Source organism: Mercurialis annua, linkage group LG3 (assembly GCF_937616625.2).
Source record: "Mercurialis annua linkage group LG3, ddMerAnnu1.2, whole genome shotgun sequence".
Classification (NCBI taxonomy): Eukaryota; Viridiplantae; Streptophyta; class Magnoliopsida; order Malpighiales; family Euphorbiaceae; genus Mercurialis; species Mercurialis annua.
Genome location: NC_065572.1, coordinates 61,316,594 through 61,333,615, shown reverse-complemented (window position 1 = coordinate 61,333,615; position 17,022 = coordinate 61,316,594). Strand labels below are relative to the sequence as shown.

The 17,022-nt window shown below is 32.9% G+C and overlaps 1 long non-coding RNA gene across 1 annotated transcript; it reads right to left on the bottom strand.

Moving 5' to 3' along the window:
* Positions 1-9,288: 9,288 nt before the first annotated feature.
* Positions 9,289-11,869, bottom strand: LOC126673692 (uncharacterized). The gene is made up of 3 exons (XR_007639359.2): positions 11,629-11,869; positions 10,498-10,582; positions 9,289-9,640 (listed from the first exon to the last, which is right to left on the bottom strand). It is a non-coding gene; the product is annotated as an uncharacterized LOC126673692 (long non-coding RNA).
* Between the last annotated feature and the right edge of the window lie 5,153 nt (positions 11,870-17,022).

Genomic DNA, 17,022 nt, shown 5'->3' with positions numbered 1-17,022 from the left:
CTTGTTTTTGTTATGTTTATGTATTGATATGGTGAACCCGTGGGGTGTATGTTTGTTATTCTGATAGTACAGACATGTTCAGGCTTACTTTGCGTTTTGTCCTTGTTATTATTGCTGCAGTAATGTCATGTCAGAATTTTTGAAATAATTGTGTTGTTTTTCTCCCTTTGCAATGGGTTGGTTAATTGTGTTTTTGTTGTAAACAATGGAATGTGAAAAACTTTTAAATAACAAAGCCTTTGGCTAACATGACTTAACCGGACTGGGATGAAATTTTGTGTTCTGAAAAGCTCGACTTTCTTTTAATCATTGAAAATTTTGACATGAAAATCTTGACAGGAACAATTTTCTGAAAAACAAAAATTTTGAGCAATTTGAACAAGTTTGTATTTGTAACAAATCACCTAGTTTTGACCCCATATTTGTGAGAGGTTTTGAGCCGTATCAAGCATACTATTTATGTCTCATTTGTTGTGGTGTGAGTCAATGCATGTTAATTCTCTAGAATTTGCCATGTGTCCGTAGTAAAATTGCATGATTGGTGGAATAAATTGAAAATGATAAATGGCACCTAGGATTACCCATTTCTTTAGACCACTTTAAATAGCTTACCCAATTTCCCCTAGATAACCCAAGTTGAGCCTTAGCCTTATTCTTGATACACCTACATTAACACATTTATCTATTCTCATTTACCTCTTTCTACCCTCTGACTTGATAAATTGAATAAGTATTAAAGGAACTAGTGTGAGGATGGTAAACATCCTAAGTTCGTGTTGTTTAACGATTATCTCTTGTGCTATATGATTAGTATGCCTTGTGAAGTATTCAAAAAAAAAAAAAAAAAAAAAAAAAAAAAACGAATAAAAAGTAGAAAAATCGAGCTTAAAAGAGAGAAAAGAAAAAAAAAAAAAAATTTAATTGTGAACTTAAGGCATGAAAAGTAAAGAAAAAGAGATTAAAAATTTGTTTGAGCTTGAAACTTTAAATGTTTGTTCCTTGTGCTATTTGTTTAGTTTGTCAAGTCACATTACCCATAATTGTTTACCCGTACCATACCTTAACCCAAACCCCATTACAACCCATGAAAAGTCCATTTTGATTCTTTTTATTTGATTTAATTGGTAGTGGAATTGTGGACTATTGGCAAACTTATGGTAGAATTGCATGTTTTGGCATGAGAGTTTCAGTGATTACCCGTAAACACTTGTGTGCGAGAGAATACCTAGTGAGAAGTACTTGGTGATTTTACTATACAAATGTGTGATGTTGCTCAATTGCTTGAAGTTTCTTGACCATTGTTTTTGTCTTGCGTGGACTGTCAGTTTGACCAATGTGATTTTGAAACCGTGTTTGAAGGAATTCATCAAAGTAATCTCGGTGCGGGTAAATCATGTGTAGAAATTGTCTTGGTTGTTTGATGTTTTTCACATTGTTGTTGCTTGGTTCAAAAACATATTTTGATTGGTTCATTGTTTAGGGAGGATTAACACAATTTGATTTCTTTAATTCTGACAAATGATGACATTTGACACTGTAGCATGATTTTGTATTTGCTTGAGGACAAGCAAAAGGTAAGTGTGAGGATGTTTGATGGGAGTAGAAATACTCCTATTTATAGGTTATTTTCGGAGTCATTATTTGCATTTTAGTTGTCGTTTTTGAAGTTATTAGTGGCTTATTATCATTTTGAGTGTTTCAGGAGAAAAATGCAAATATGGCGACTTTTGGAGCGTTTTTGGTGTTTTCTAGAAGTCCTGGGGCCAAGTGAGGAGCAACCCGCTCGCACACTTGATGACAAACCAGTGTGCGAGCTAATAAATGGAGGATACAGGAGCTAATTTGAAGATTGGAAGAAAAATCAAGTTTTGGCCAAGTCAGGAGGTGTGCGTTCGCACACTGCCTAACCCGAACGCACACCAACCCGCTCGCACACACCATGACAGATCAGTGTGCGAGCAAATCCAAGGAGTTACAGAAGAAATCAAGAGAAAATGGGATTTTGGCTATCTCAGGGAGTGTGCGATCGCACACTCCAGTACCCGTTCGCACACCTTGTGCAGAAGTTCGCCAAACGGACAAAAATGCCCCTGAATCAATTCCGAAAACTGCACAAACACGAGGGCACTTGTGGGTATTCACCAATTTCGACCTAATATCAGATTTTAGCTTCGGGAGCCGTATAAATACTAGTTTGTAACATTGCACGGGGGTTCGCTTAATTTTTAAAAAAACATAAACCCTAGATTAGAGTTTTCTTATCAGTCGATTATTGAATTCATCGTTTCTTCATTATTTTGTTACCAATTATCACTAGTTTATTGTCGAACAAGGTACGATTATTATCAATGTCATATTCAGTATTTTATTCAATCTTAGCATGAATTCTTTAATGATTATTTTTAGTATTTTTATGATTATGTGTAGCTAAACCCATCGTTGGGGATTATTAATCAAATTATGTCTGTTTAGTTAAATCGGAATTATGGGTTTTTGTTCTTGATATGTTCTTAATTATTGTACTTAATGCCTAGCCTGAATTGATCACTTAGCCTTTGCCAATTGTTCTAATTTTAGCTCGAGAGAGTAAAATTGGAATAGACCAACATAGTTAAGAACGTAGGAGTTAATTGTGCGAGAGTGAATTAACAAATACGTGTTCTTAGGATTCACTTCATAATCATTCAATTAATCAGTAATTAGGTTAATCATTGTGCGAGAGTGAGTAATTAACCTATTATTCATTAGTTTTATGTTTTTGCCTGCAATTGCTCGAGAGAGAATTTTAGGTGCTTCCGATTAGTCCGAACCATATCAGAACAATATAATCCATAATCCAAATTAAATAAACAGCAGAACAAAGATTAATAATCCCTGCTTTTCTCACCATTGTTAAACACCAATTTAATTACAGTTTTTGCTTACTTCAAATTCTAATTGATAAGTTCTGTCTTTTAATTTTACAACAACAATATTTGCCTTTTCGGCTATTCAAATCGAGTCTTTCAACTGGTTGTCTTTAGAGCTTTCCTTGTGGGTACGATATCCGGACTTCACAGTCTGTATTACAAGTTGGCATACGTACGCTTGCGTATTTTTACCAACAGTATGTTTGTTAAAATCATGGTCGGAAGAGTTTTTTTCTTCAATTTGAAAAAAGTGAGAGTTTTTTTATATCTGAAAAATTTAAAGACTGATCTGTAAATTTTTGAAAAAATAAAAAAAAAACCACAAAAACAGCTTCTATTTTCACACAACACCTTTTTTCTTGCATAATTTACTTCCCTATCTATTTTATTACAATTTTACAATTTTTCTCTAAAACTTTTCACCAGCACCATCTTTTCAATACTCACACCCACAAAACACCTATTTTTCTTTTTAAATGGATAAGGATGGCATATGGCCCACGACAACCAGCCTCCTTTTTATCTTACACTCTAACTGGATAATGCCACCCCATCCGTTTTTTTTCTTTGTAATAATGCCTATTCCATTTTTCCATTTTACATACTAAACATGAAATCTATCAAATAGTTTCATACATAATTACTTCTTTAGCCTTATTGTAGTTATGCTAATTTCACAACATTATTTTATTAGTACTGATAATTTATTTAAATGTTAAAATTTCTTATTAAAATTATATTTTACTTTTTTTAATAATTTATTAATTGTGATTTTACTTGAACCATTAGACTAGTAGATATACTTAGTTGACTCATTTTTATCTTTTTAATTTTTCACATTAAATAGGAAACATAATAACTTATTTCAAACAATAATGATGGTTCTTCAAGGTCAAAGTGAGTCGGACCGGTTTGGTCCGACTAAACTTCGATGCCTAAGTCAAATGGAAGATAGTTGAAATAGTAAACAAAAAATATTAATTTTAAGTTTGAAAAAATATATATTTATATAAATTATTGTCAAATTACGTTAAAGATTAAAAAATAATCAAATATATATTTGATACAACTCTAATACATATTTGATATACTTCCGATACATGTTACATATATTTCTGATACATTTATTATTAGTTTTGTAGTTTATTTTATAAATAGATGATTGTCAAAAAATTTGTATCATAAATATATTTTCGATATGCATATTGGGTACATCTCCGATACATATTTGATACATATCTGATACATAGTTGATATATCTCCAATACATAGTTGATACATCTCTGATACCATTAAGTACATATTTGATACATATTCAATTTCCTTTCAAAAAAGTACATACGATGAATTTAATTTACGTAAAAAAATTAAGAAATAATCAAAACATACAAAAGGCATTTAAAAAATATATTTGATATATCTCCGATATATATTTGATACATGTTTGATACATATATGATATATATCCGATACATAATTTATACGTGATATTTATCAAAAAAATAATATTAAACATGATAAATATATTTTTTAAATGTACTTAGTAGATACATCGTTGATACATAATTTATGCATAATTGACACATTTTTTACATCTGTTTTTAGTTTTATTACAAAAAATTTAAATACATATTTGATATATTTTTGATACATAATTTATATATGATAAATATATTTTTACAATATAATTATACACAATAGATACATTTTAAAATTTACATAATAGATATATCGCAGATACATGAGTTATATGTCACGACCCATTTTCATGAATCGTGACCGGCGCTAGGGTATGGGTATGGTTGTACCAAACCCGTAGCAAGCCTTGCGGATAACCAACTTAAACAGTTAAAACAATGTACCTGCAGAAAACCACATGCTCGGGGGCAACCGAGACTTCAGCCTAATCTAGCAGTACATATAAATAACATATATTTAAAGTACGCTTATCTCAAATAATCTTCGACAGCATGACAATATACAAAATACCATAAACCCTATAATCATGCCAAAACTGATAAAATAATAGTTGGACCAATCCAACAAACAGTAGTTTAAAATATAAGTAAAAGACTAAGACAAAAATAATCTGATACTACTACTGCGGTCTAAGAGTTTAAAACAGTTCGACTCTTTTATTCTGAAAATAACATAAAGAACCTCCGAGAATGAAGAAACGGAGATTGACCAATGCTCAAATCATAAACCTGGAAAATTTGGGAAAACAACGGGGTCAGATTTACTGAGTAGAGTTTATATAACCATTTACATTTACTAAGTTAAAAACCTTTAAAACGTTCAATAAAAACATTTTCATTATGGATTATCAATGAAACCCTAAATCACAATTCTAAATCTATTGTCGTGTCGGTGAGACGTATCTCAATAACCGATCCCCGACTACCACTTAGTAAATAGTGAGCCCAGGAGACGTATCTTCCACCGGTGCCCTCACTAAGGTGAGACGTATCTCAAACCTACCTCAATACCATAATCATTACCGGTGCGCACGCAGTCCCGATGATGCCCATCGAGTAGCACGTTCCAAATCAAATCCACAATGCCGAAAAACAGTTCAAAAGCTGTTTATACATATACATATACAAAATATAATATTTGCTTAATAAAGAGGTAAATAGAGGTATAAACTCACTGCTTGCTATTCCACGTGAAACCTGACAAGCAGTCTAACCCTGGTTCGCCTCTGAAGTACGAACAGTCGACGGGTCTAAATAAGATATTAAAATCATAATTAAAAACAGACCCTAACTCTAGAGAGTACTAGACACCACATAGGAATAACACACACAACAAATCACGGTAAAGCAATCCAGAATAAACACAATACTCAAAAAAGTTATAATGCCCAAAATAATAAAAGTCTACTGAGTTCTCGCTTTAAAGTCTGTTTCGCAAAAATATTATTTAAATAATAAAATAAATAAATTTTCAAATAGTGGGTTAGCCGAGTTACCGAAACTACCAAGCTACCTCACATGTCAGACGACCCAAGACCCATCTGATCCAAATATTTTATCAAAATTATAAACTATAATTTATAATTCTAAAATAATATTTATTGATAAAATAATAATAAAATATCAAAACGGAACTCAATGGCTTAAAAATGCAAATAACCGATAGTTACCGACAAAATTTACTAAACTAAAATAGTTAAGAAATAATTTAAAAGCTAAAACGTAAGTTAGCAAAATTGGCATGCCAAGCCAATAATTTAAAATTGACAATTACCCAAGTAATTATTCATTTAAAAGATTATAATATAAATTACCGTTTTCAAATTATAATACTCAAAGAAATTTAAATTAGAATCAACTAGTATTATTTTCAGATTTAAAAATAATAGTATCGATTAGAAATTTAGAAATCAAAACAATAAACGAATGTCCGATTTTAAATTGGCGTTTAAACAAATTAATAACCTTAATAATCGTGAAAGCCAAATCAATAATTTATAAAGAATGTAAATAACCCAACAATTTAAATATGGTCATTTATTAATATAATAAGCATAACCAAAACAATAGAAACAAAGTAATCGAATGGGCAAATTAACCAAAATTGCCGCCAAAATCAATCATTTGATAAACAACCATAACCATCCACTTAAAATAAAAAATGATAAATCCATTAGCCTTAATTAAGTAGGATCAGAACCCAAAAGTGTCAAACACTCTATTATTTATAAAATTTACCTCCAAAGCCACATCAACCAAAATATTTGAAATCCATATCAAAGAAAGCCCAATAACAGCGAATCAATAACTTAACCTCTGAACCATAACCTAAGCTTAGTTCATAATTTCCTCAACAGCATTACGAAACAAAAGGCAACTCAAACATTGATTAAGAAACATATACGGCCGCCATTAACAAGACAAGAAAACCACGAATCATGATTAAACAATAACCTTGAACCCAATCAAACAACAAGATCATAATATGAACAATGATCATGAAAAGATATTAATCAAACAAACTCAGTGTAATAAAACTCGAACTCATAATTATTAAAATCATATAACAAATATCATGAACAAAACAGAAATTAAAATCTCATAAAAACGATGAAACGACAGCGTTAATAACAGAGAATTCAACGTACCAAATTACGATTTCATAGCTTAAGATTGTAGAGGATTGAGTTGCCTACGCCAGCAAACGAACGGAACTCAATTCGCGATTTTTTGACATCAAAGGAGAGGGATTGGGAGAGTGTAATTTCAGAGAATTTTGAGGTGTTTAGGTCGGTTAGGGTTTGATGAAAGTGAGGGCATGAATTAGGTTAAAAATATACTTTATATATATATGAATATTTTCTGCAGCAGAGGAATGAATTTGAAATTCAAAGCGGATGGGCTATGCATGGGAGTGAAGATAAAATTCAAAATGCATGGGCCAAATCAATGAGGCCCAACCGAAGGTTAATCAAATTATAAATCAAACTACGAATCCACAAATAACTCTAAATATTAGCGGAAACTCGTCGGAATAAGCTAAAAAAATATAACAAAAATATATGGGATATTACATTCTCCCCAACTTATTAAAAATTCGTCCTCGAATTAACCACAAAACCAAAGTACAATAAAATCACGGACAGCGCGCCCGAAAAGCATTCCTAACACAAAAATTAAGAGTTGACGAATTCCAAGTTGATTTAACAGAAAACGATTATGCATCTCAAACTCCGAATTCCTATAGCACCTTAGACCGAGTGACAAATCCAACCAGAAACAAAATAAAAACTACATAATTCAACCTATTCAAAATACAACCGCAATCTGGACAGATTTCTCGCGAACGACAAGTTTTTTTTTTGGTGAGACTATCTTCCGCTTAACATAGCAACCAAGCAAAATAATAAGTGATTAAATACGCTCTTACAACTGAAAAACACATAACGCAAGAAAAACATACCGATTACAACTGAAAACTAAGCACCATAAGATTCGTTTTGGTTCAACCAACTAAGATCTACTCGATAATATTATCAACTTCGCGAATCAAGACGCAAGAAAAACACATAACGCAATTCCAAGGGATACATAACAGACTTCTGACAACAATTCTCCAAATTGATAAACACAAAATATCTAAGTTAACTCGCAAATCCAAAATGTTCCCATCATCCAACTGCAACCTCCAATCCCACAAAAGATCACTTAGATCAAAATTTTACTTAATCAATTTATAGGTTATACTTAAAACAATTTTTTTTTTGAAACGATTTTCAGCAAACATACCGATTATTTTTCCGCAAACGCAAAATATCATTTTATACAATTATTTGTATATAATTAAAAGTCTTTAATATCACAAGTTTGATTTTATTTTTCAAATCAAAAATAAATAAATTATGGAAAAAAATTTCCAGTTTTATAACCGCACCAAAATATTCAAACACTCTCAATTGAAATAACTCCTGAACCTTACTTTAGAATAAATTTACAATTTTATAAAATTGTCTGATTAGAAAAATTTTGATATCCTCTTTTAACCCAAAACTGACCAAATTTATTTGTTTCTCAAAAAGAGCAATTTTTTTTCAAATAAGAACTCCTTTGTTTACAAATAATTTTTATATCGGTATCAAAACCTTTTGGTCAGAAATCAAATCTGTAAAATAAAAAATAAAAAAAAATTTCTTTTAAATCTTTCAGAGTAAATAAACACTTAAAGCATAACATATTTCCTCAAATTAAAAAAATCCTCAATTTTTATACCCTGATCTGACACAATTCTTTAATCCGAACTCAGTATTTTCCCGCACTAACCACAACTAAACCTCGAGTATAACCTTATAACTATAGCTCTCTTTTATAAAATACGGATATTCTAACAATATAAAATAAATCCTTACAATGTAATTTCTCTTAAATCACCACGGTCATCACAGATTATTTGTCTAGAAACCAACCAAAATTTCAAAACCGTTTGAAATTATCAACTTTTAAACACCATTTACCCAATGTAACTCGCGAGTTTATAACAAAACATTTTTCTTGAAAAGTCTCGTTGATAAAATTTATTTTTACATAATTGTGCGCCAGGGGGATGACAGCTCTTATCCCCAAAGAGTTGCATTCAACCCTAATCATTTAATGTCGTGATGAATGTACTAAATGCATGTATCAATTATTTATTTCTCTTTTAATTAGTGATCACACTCAATGCTCAATGCAGTCTCCTATTCATGGCATTTCAAATGCATATCCATGATGTCACGACCCAAAATCGAAGGCCGCGACCGGCGCTAGGGAATGGGAATTGTAATTCCGAAACCCGTAGCAAGCCTGAAATTCACTAAAACTTTTTCGCAATTATCATATAAACCTTGACCATACAAACGAAAGCATTTAACAAAACAAAGATACATTTATATACACTAGTAAAGTCTTACAACTTGCTCGGGCTTATCGTTTCCGTATCAGGTACGTACTAGCCCGGTATAAACTACTAGTGTCAAAGTCACTTCACGGGTATCTACCTCCGTGGAACAAATACAATAATCGTAGCCAACAAAGCGTATATTTAATGACAACAACTATAGACATCATAAAAACATGTTAATATGCTAGGCCACGACGCCGGTCAGAATCACACTACTGCAGCAACTACGAAAGTCGGGACTGTACATAGCCCAAAGGAACCTCTGGTCAAAGAAGGACTTCTAGCCACGTCTAGAATCTAGGTACCTGAAAAACGCACTATTGGGGGGTCAGCTATTAAGCTGAGTGAATTATACTTTACTTACCATATTATCAAAATAAGTATCGCATTTTAAAAACATTTTAAAAATATTTATACAATCATATTTTTAAACAATTCCAACATATACAATCACAGCAATTGCAAAACATTCACTAAATACAAGTATTTGATCCGATCGAAACCTTAATCTTAAACTACTTAACCTCTCCTAATCCGTATCATATTCAAATCATATCGTCCGAGTGGCCGGGTCCCGAGATAGTTCGACCGAGTTACCCGCTACCACGTGGCATAGTCCCGAGATAGTTCAACCGAGTTACATCATGCCACTACTTAATCCCAAGTTGTGAGTCCCGAGATAGTTCGACCGAGTTACCCACCAGATACGGGTCCCGAGATAGTTCGACCGAGTTACCTCGTATCTGCCACAATTATAGTCCTCCTTTCCGATACCCAAACATATTCCATTTCATAATTATAAATATGATCAACATTTAATGAGCTCATATCAAACGTATTTATGTACGAATATCTAGACTTCCATAAACACCGGTGATCACACGGCCTATTGACGCCCAATAGGTAGCTCGTTTCTTCGGATCATATACAAACTCACATAGGCAAATAATCGACAAGTCATAAACAAAGTAATACAATCCAAATATCAAACAAGTCAATCCAATAGAAAGTAGTTCAATACATAAACAACCAAATCAAATATAATTCAATCCAATAACAACAACTCAATAAAATCAAACTATGTAATTTATGCGATGCATTTGGTAATAATAACGTATATAGTATATATAAAATAGTTTTAATACGATAATAAGAGTGAGTAAAATATACTCACCGCTTGCTATCCATAATCTTCAATAATACCTAGTGATCTCGCGTTCCGTAAGTTTCGGGTTCCATTGGTAGTCGTCTCGTCAAGTCTACACAATTTCGATAATAACTCGAATTAATTACAATCTAACTATAATTAATTAATCCAAAACTAGGTTTCTAGCCAACTTCGGCTATTGAAACCGTTTACTTAAAACAGTCCGACCACTAAATAAAATTGACATTCTTAATGTTCAGAACGTCGCCTACAACTTTCATTGAGGTCTCGGACTGAGATAAGTACCCGAAGGTGTCGGAATTTGGCTCTAAAGTTAATAACTTGGGGCTGTCCAAATTTCAGAGCTGCTATACGCAACATAATGTTGTGAATTATTTGAGCCATTTCGAGGCCAAACTAGCAGAAACTTAAACTTAGATATTTATAGACGACATCCTTAAGTTTCCGTACCAACAAACGGAACTTAATTCGGAGCTATATAGCTCGAGATATTGCCCTGGCAATATGGCTATTCCGCAGCGCAATAATTCCAGCAACATCGTCAAATTCTCAAATTATTTCTTTAACGTTTTGGCCGATTGAAACAGCCCTATTACCTTGACATTTCAATTACTCAAGTTCAATCCATCAAATTTTAATACTCCTACTAACCAAAATCCTTTCAATAATTTCAATTCAATTGATTGTATCTTTTTACGTCAACTTTTTTAGCTTATGTTTTAATCGTGAAAGACTCAATCTATAACTCCGACTCCTATGTATTTCAACTATCAAAACAGCCCCCTAATATGTTATAATCATCAACTTAGAATCATCAAAACCTTAACTCAAAGTTTGCTTCAAAACGGTTTTACATTACATTCAATTTCTAACTTCGTAACTTGTCAATTTACGTCAAATTAAACGTATTAAACCTCAACGAAGGGTGGTATCAGCCCCCCCTTCTATCCTCCATCAAACCCTAACATCATATATATCACAACTCTCATATCCTCACCAATCAACCCTCAATTTAGCATAAATACAATCAATTCATATCCTAAACATCATTTCTAACCATCAAATCATCATCACCATTAATCCTCATCAAAACAGAAAATTTACAGCCAAACCCTAATCATATATACTGATTCTTACCTCAATTTTCTGGGCTCAATCCGTAGAGATCATCCTCCTCTTTCCGTAGCCGCGAGAATCAATCAAATCCGAGCTAAAATGACCAAGTTATGATCAATTGAAATTTTGGCATGCTTTAGGTTGAGAGGTTGATGAAGATGGAGGTTGAGAGCTGAGTAAATTATGCCTATATTCTGATTTAAAAGTCAAACAAATGGCTATTTATATTTATGGCAAAGTTCCACTTTAATCCTTGAATTTGCCACCTCCTCGCGCTTTGATTCATAACTTTTTCTTTCGTCCAATTTAGTTCATCGATCACTTAATCGTTCAAACTCGATAAATTTTTATATTATTTATATCCAAATAAATAATAATCCTCCGCTATCTTATTATTTTATAATCCGATAATTATTTCACCACTTTTCGGCTAAAATGCTCAATTTTCCAATTTGAGCGAAAATGACTATTTCCGTCACTTTTTCGTCCTTATTTTCATTTGACAAAATAATCGATATTATTATCTTAAATACCAATTCCCGTCCATAATTTATTTAAATTATATTTTTCGGGCAATAAAATTCTATTTTCCAAATTCTTGGGGACTTTAACTTATTTTAAATTCCAACTTTTCTTACAATTTTCTTTAGTCCCGTCAAACTATTTAGGCATTATAAATAATGAAATTTCTTCTTTAAACTTCAATATCAACCTATTTTCGTCCTTCTTTAAATATTTACTTATTAAATCCTTCCGATAACTTCTTTTCTAGTCGCTTCATTATTTTAAATCGGACACGTGGCCTACTTTGGCAACGCCAGACGTACGGGGTATTACATTCTTCCCCCCTTATTAAAATTCGTCCTCGAATTTTTCTATTATTTTTTTTTTCTGGTAAAGAACTTACCATTTCCTTACATCGTGTACTTCATCATCACGATCGCGTGTGAACTTGTCACTTCAATTATCGCACATCCTTCGCGTCCTTTTGTAGCTGTTTCTTATACGTCTTTTCACCATAATCGGATCCTTTTTTAATGTACTTTGAATCTCCATTTTCTCGTTGGCCAATTCTTCCCATCTTCTCATTTCTTAGCGTTGATATTCTTCAACATTTATTTGTCGTTTTCTTCGCAATTCCTTGCGAGTCATATTTGTAGCGTATCATATTTGATACTATCTTAAAACGTCCTTTAAATACCTTTTATTATTAATCAAAATCTTAATTTGATTAATTTAGAATAATTTAATTGAATAACTTAATATTTTAAGTTATTTTAAACTTATCCAAAATTGCTCTTCTGGTCAACTTTGACCTTTAAAATCACTTATATTGAGTAGCTCGTTTGTCAAACAAAATTAATAAACTTATAGTACGCAACGCTATCTCCAACTTTTGTTTGAACATCAAGTCAAAAATAATTCTCGATGATGTCGAAAACTTGCGCTGAAATCGCCTCCTTAAGGTAGTTTTGAGACTACACTTGCAGGTCTTATAGGCCGTTGCTCAATTCGATGAACCAAGCGTTTAAAAACGTTTATTTCTGAATTAAATTCAGTTTTCTTATATTTTGCTATCCCGTCTATAACTTTCATTAAGATCAAATTTCATTTCGACATTTCCTTAATGTCTGAAATCATCCTCAAAGTTGGCTACTAGCCATACTTTTACCTTTAGGTTAACTCGTGTTTTCGGTTCGTCTTTGAGCTTGAAAAGCAACTAATCCAATTAATAATTCCATGATTAAACTACCCGAATTAAATCTATGCAATATCCTTTACTTATATCCATTGATTCCGATTAACTATCATCGGGTTTCGGGGTCCGAACTTTGCCCGAAACATAGCCTCGTGGGCTAATTTGGAACTTCGTTCTATCGCTGCCAATTCCAATTTACCTTGCCTTGGAAATTCCTTTTAACATCTCTAGTTAAGGTGCATTTATACTTTTCATATTAAGTATATGGTTAATCCTTCATCTTATTTTGCACCTTATTCCTTGATATTCGGGTTACCATGTTTGTCTGAATCAAACAATGCGTAACTTATTATCTTACACTTGACTAACGTCGTTCCTTTACTTTTCCTTCTTAATCTTGATTTGTTATGACCACCATGCACTTCTTATTCCAAATTAATGTTTTTCTTGTCCTTTAATTGTTCGCGTTCCCAGTTATTCACGATGAATTATTATTCCATAATAATTCTATCGGTTTCCTTTCGATCGTTAGGTTGTACTATTCTTAATAGTTTTTATCTTTGTTTCGCATCACATAGACTTCCGAGTTTATCGGAGTCTGATGTCATTTTTCCTTAACGTTCCTCGTATCTTTCGCGTATCCGATTGTGTATATATTTATATTTTTCCTTTTACACTTTCGCTGTGATATTCTGACTTAACCATTTATTAACTGTTGACTTCACAGTTAAACTTGTACGATCTTATATCTGATATCCTTATTAAGACCTGATGGTATATAGGAAATCTTTCCTTTTATATCAATATCTACTTCATGGTCCTCTAGTGTTGAATCTCATGAAGTTGAATGCTCTCAATACATCCTTTAACATGTGTCGCGTTCATCTTTTATGGTGCAATTCTTATCTCTCGATCTTTTCACTTCAATCGCCCACATCTGACTGGTAATACCTTTACCATTGTTCGATGTAATCCTTTTCTTTCCTTATTATGTTTCTTGTTTATTTCATCGTTCCTATTCCAATGCTTCTCGATCACTTTATCCATCTCATTCCAATGTACATGTTGTACATGATACTTCTTGGTTCTTACGAACATATGACTATTGATCCTTTTATCATCGTCCGTTGAAGTATTATCTTTGTCTTATCGTATTTTTCAATCTTCTTGTACTTCTTGTTTCGATATCTCCAATATCGTCTGTTGATAGGAGGTAAACCTACTCCCTTCTCGCATCTGTTTCTGTATTGCACCCTTGATCGCGCGTATATCTTTATATCGGACTCTTACTGACATCTAATCTATCAGTAAGGTCGAACTTAAGCTTATATCGAACCCTTACATTTGACTCTTTTTGTTTGCGGCTATTCCGAATTCATATCCTCTCATCTTACTTCTTTACTCTTCATTAGGTGTCTTTCTGTCAGACTACCTTACTACGATCTGCTCCTTCCACGTTTGTTCTTATCGAGTACTAGGAGTTATGCACGTATTGTTTGATTCTTCTTATCCTTACATGGTCTTTCCCATGGCCCGTATTCGCTTCGGGTCTTTTATGTTTTCTTTACTTTTCGTTGTACACTTTTTTTTTATGTCTACCCCATCTCATTCCTGGGTAAGTACCAATCATAGGTACCTTATCGATATATTTCATGCCTTACATTGATTATCTCGATATTATTTTATTATTATTAGGGCTCAATGCTTATATTGGAGTGTGTTTTATCATATATGTTCATTCTTGTTGGTCAAGAATCTTTTATTATTATTGTCGCAGGGCTTTACATCTGAGTTTCTTACAAAACAATTACATTTCAAACTTTGCTGGTCGACCAGTCTTTCAAACTCTTCTTTCGATTCAAATTCTTTTACTTTAAATCATTTGAAAACATTGGTACAATTGTAGCTCAGAGTGATGACACCTCTCATCACTAAGGAGTTGCTCGATAAAATCACGTTTTCATCGATGTTTATACAAATATGATGCATGATCTATATTTTTGAAAATCATTTTTTTTTGTGCATTCCTAACGTGATCATGATATGCTATATGCGATGTCTGAGCACAATTGCACTATTAAAATCATAAGATTTTCTTTCCTTGAAAACAATTGTAAGTTTCTTCAGATTACACACCTTGCGACATAAATGGCTTTTCATTATTATTTATTGGGGTTTATTATGATTTCTGATTATTGGAATTTTTCGTCATCCTTTAACACTCATCTAGGTGTTTTATAGTTAATGCCATCCTCTTCTAGCATTGCTAAACAAATATTTCGTTTCCCCGTCTTCAATACTCACCCATCTTTATACATCACCACCTCGATCATATTCTTATTTCACGTAGCCCGTAGGCTCACGTGTCAATCCTTCATAGCATACTTTCTCTGATATCGTTTCTCATCCTTGTGGTAATGGAAACGTAATATAGGGAATTACGTTTCACGTCATATATATTATGTATCTTATATATTTTATGCATTCTTTGTTTCAATTATCGTATAAGCAACTATGTTTAGGATAAAGCCTATATGCGAGGGTTTCTCAATCTATCTCTATAGGCATTATCCTAACAGTACACAATTCTATTAATGCATATCATATCAATCGATCACATAATAAACAAAATAATACAGACATTTTAATCACATAAACACATTTGGCACATAAGCATAAAAATCATTTCGTATTTGGGGGTGTCTGACTGGACTCACCCCTTTCTCGGGTCACAATGCCATGTCCGTGTCCTCTGGCGCATCTAGCATTTCCTCTACCTCTGTGCAAAATTGCGGGGTTATGCCAAATACTAAGAACAATACTCCTATGAAAAAGAAATGTTGGTCTCTCACGTCAAAAGAAGAAAGGTGAAATGGAATCGTCATTCCACTCATGGTCGCTGACTATCCGACGAGCTCTAGCAGACAGTGATCTAAAATACCCAGGTATATCGTCGTATAGTCTTAGCAAAGTCGGGTCCTAAACCCCTGATGTACCCACGGTTAATCTCTCATAGTACTTCCTCTTCGGATGGGTCTTTCTCACTGTCCTTACTAACTTCCATTTTTGGGAAAATGGTTCTACCTTGAGTTACAAAGGATCCTTCAATGTCTGATATACATTCATTCTGACATATCTCTGATAGTCTGTCAGTATCTACATGAAATCCATTTTATAAATAGAAGGCGCTTCCTCCTCTTCTAATACAACATGTAGCTGAGCTCCATTTTCCTCAGATATGCTGAACAAGAACAATACTTAATCATGTGATACTGTCCAAACTACTTTTCCACAATATCCAATAATTTAATATATGATATGCACCATCTAACTTAAAGCTTAACTAACTATCTAAGCATATCACATTCACTTAAACACTTAAGCAATCTCACGCACACGCGTTCTACTCGGCAATAGACAGCTTATAACATCAAACAAATTCTATCAAACACATATAGTCAATAAGGCTAGACTCTATACGCTGCAGTAGTTCCTAGGTACTTAGGGTCAAACAGACATTTTTAGAGACTAACAGTGGTAACTGGACCAACTGCTCTGATACCACCTTTGTCACGACCCAAAATCGAAGGCCGCGACCGGCGCTAGGGAATGGGACTTGTAATTCCGAAACCCGTAGCAAGCCTGAAATTCACTAAAACTTTTTCGCAATTATCATATAAACCTTGACCATACAAACGAAAGCATTTAACAAAATA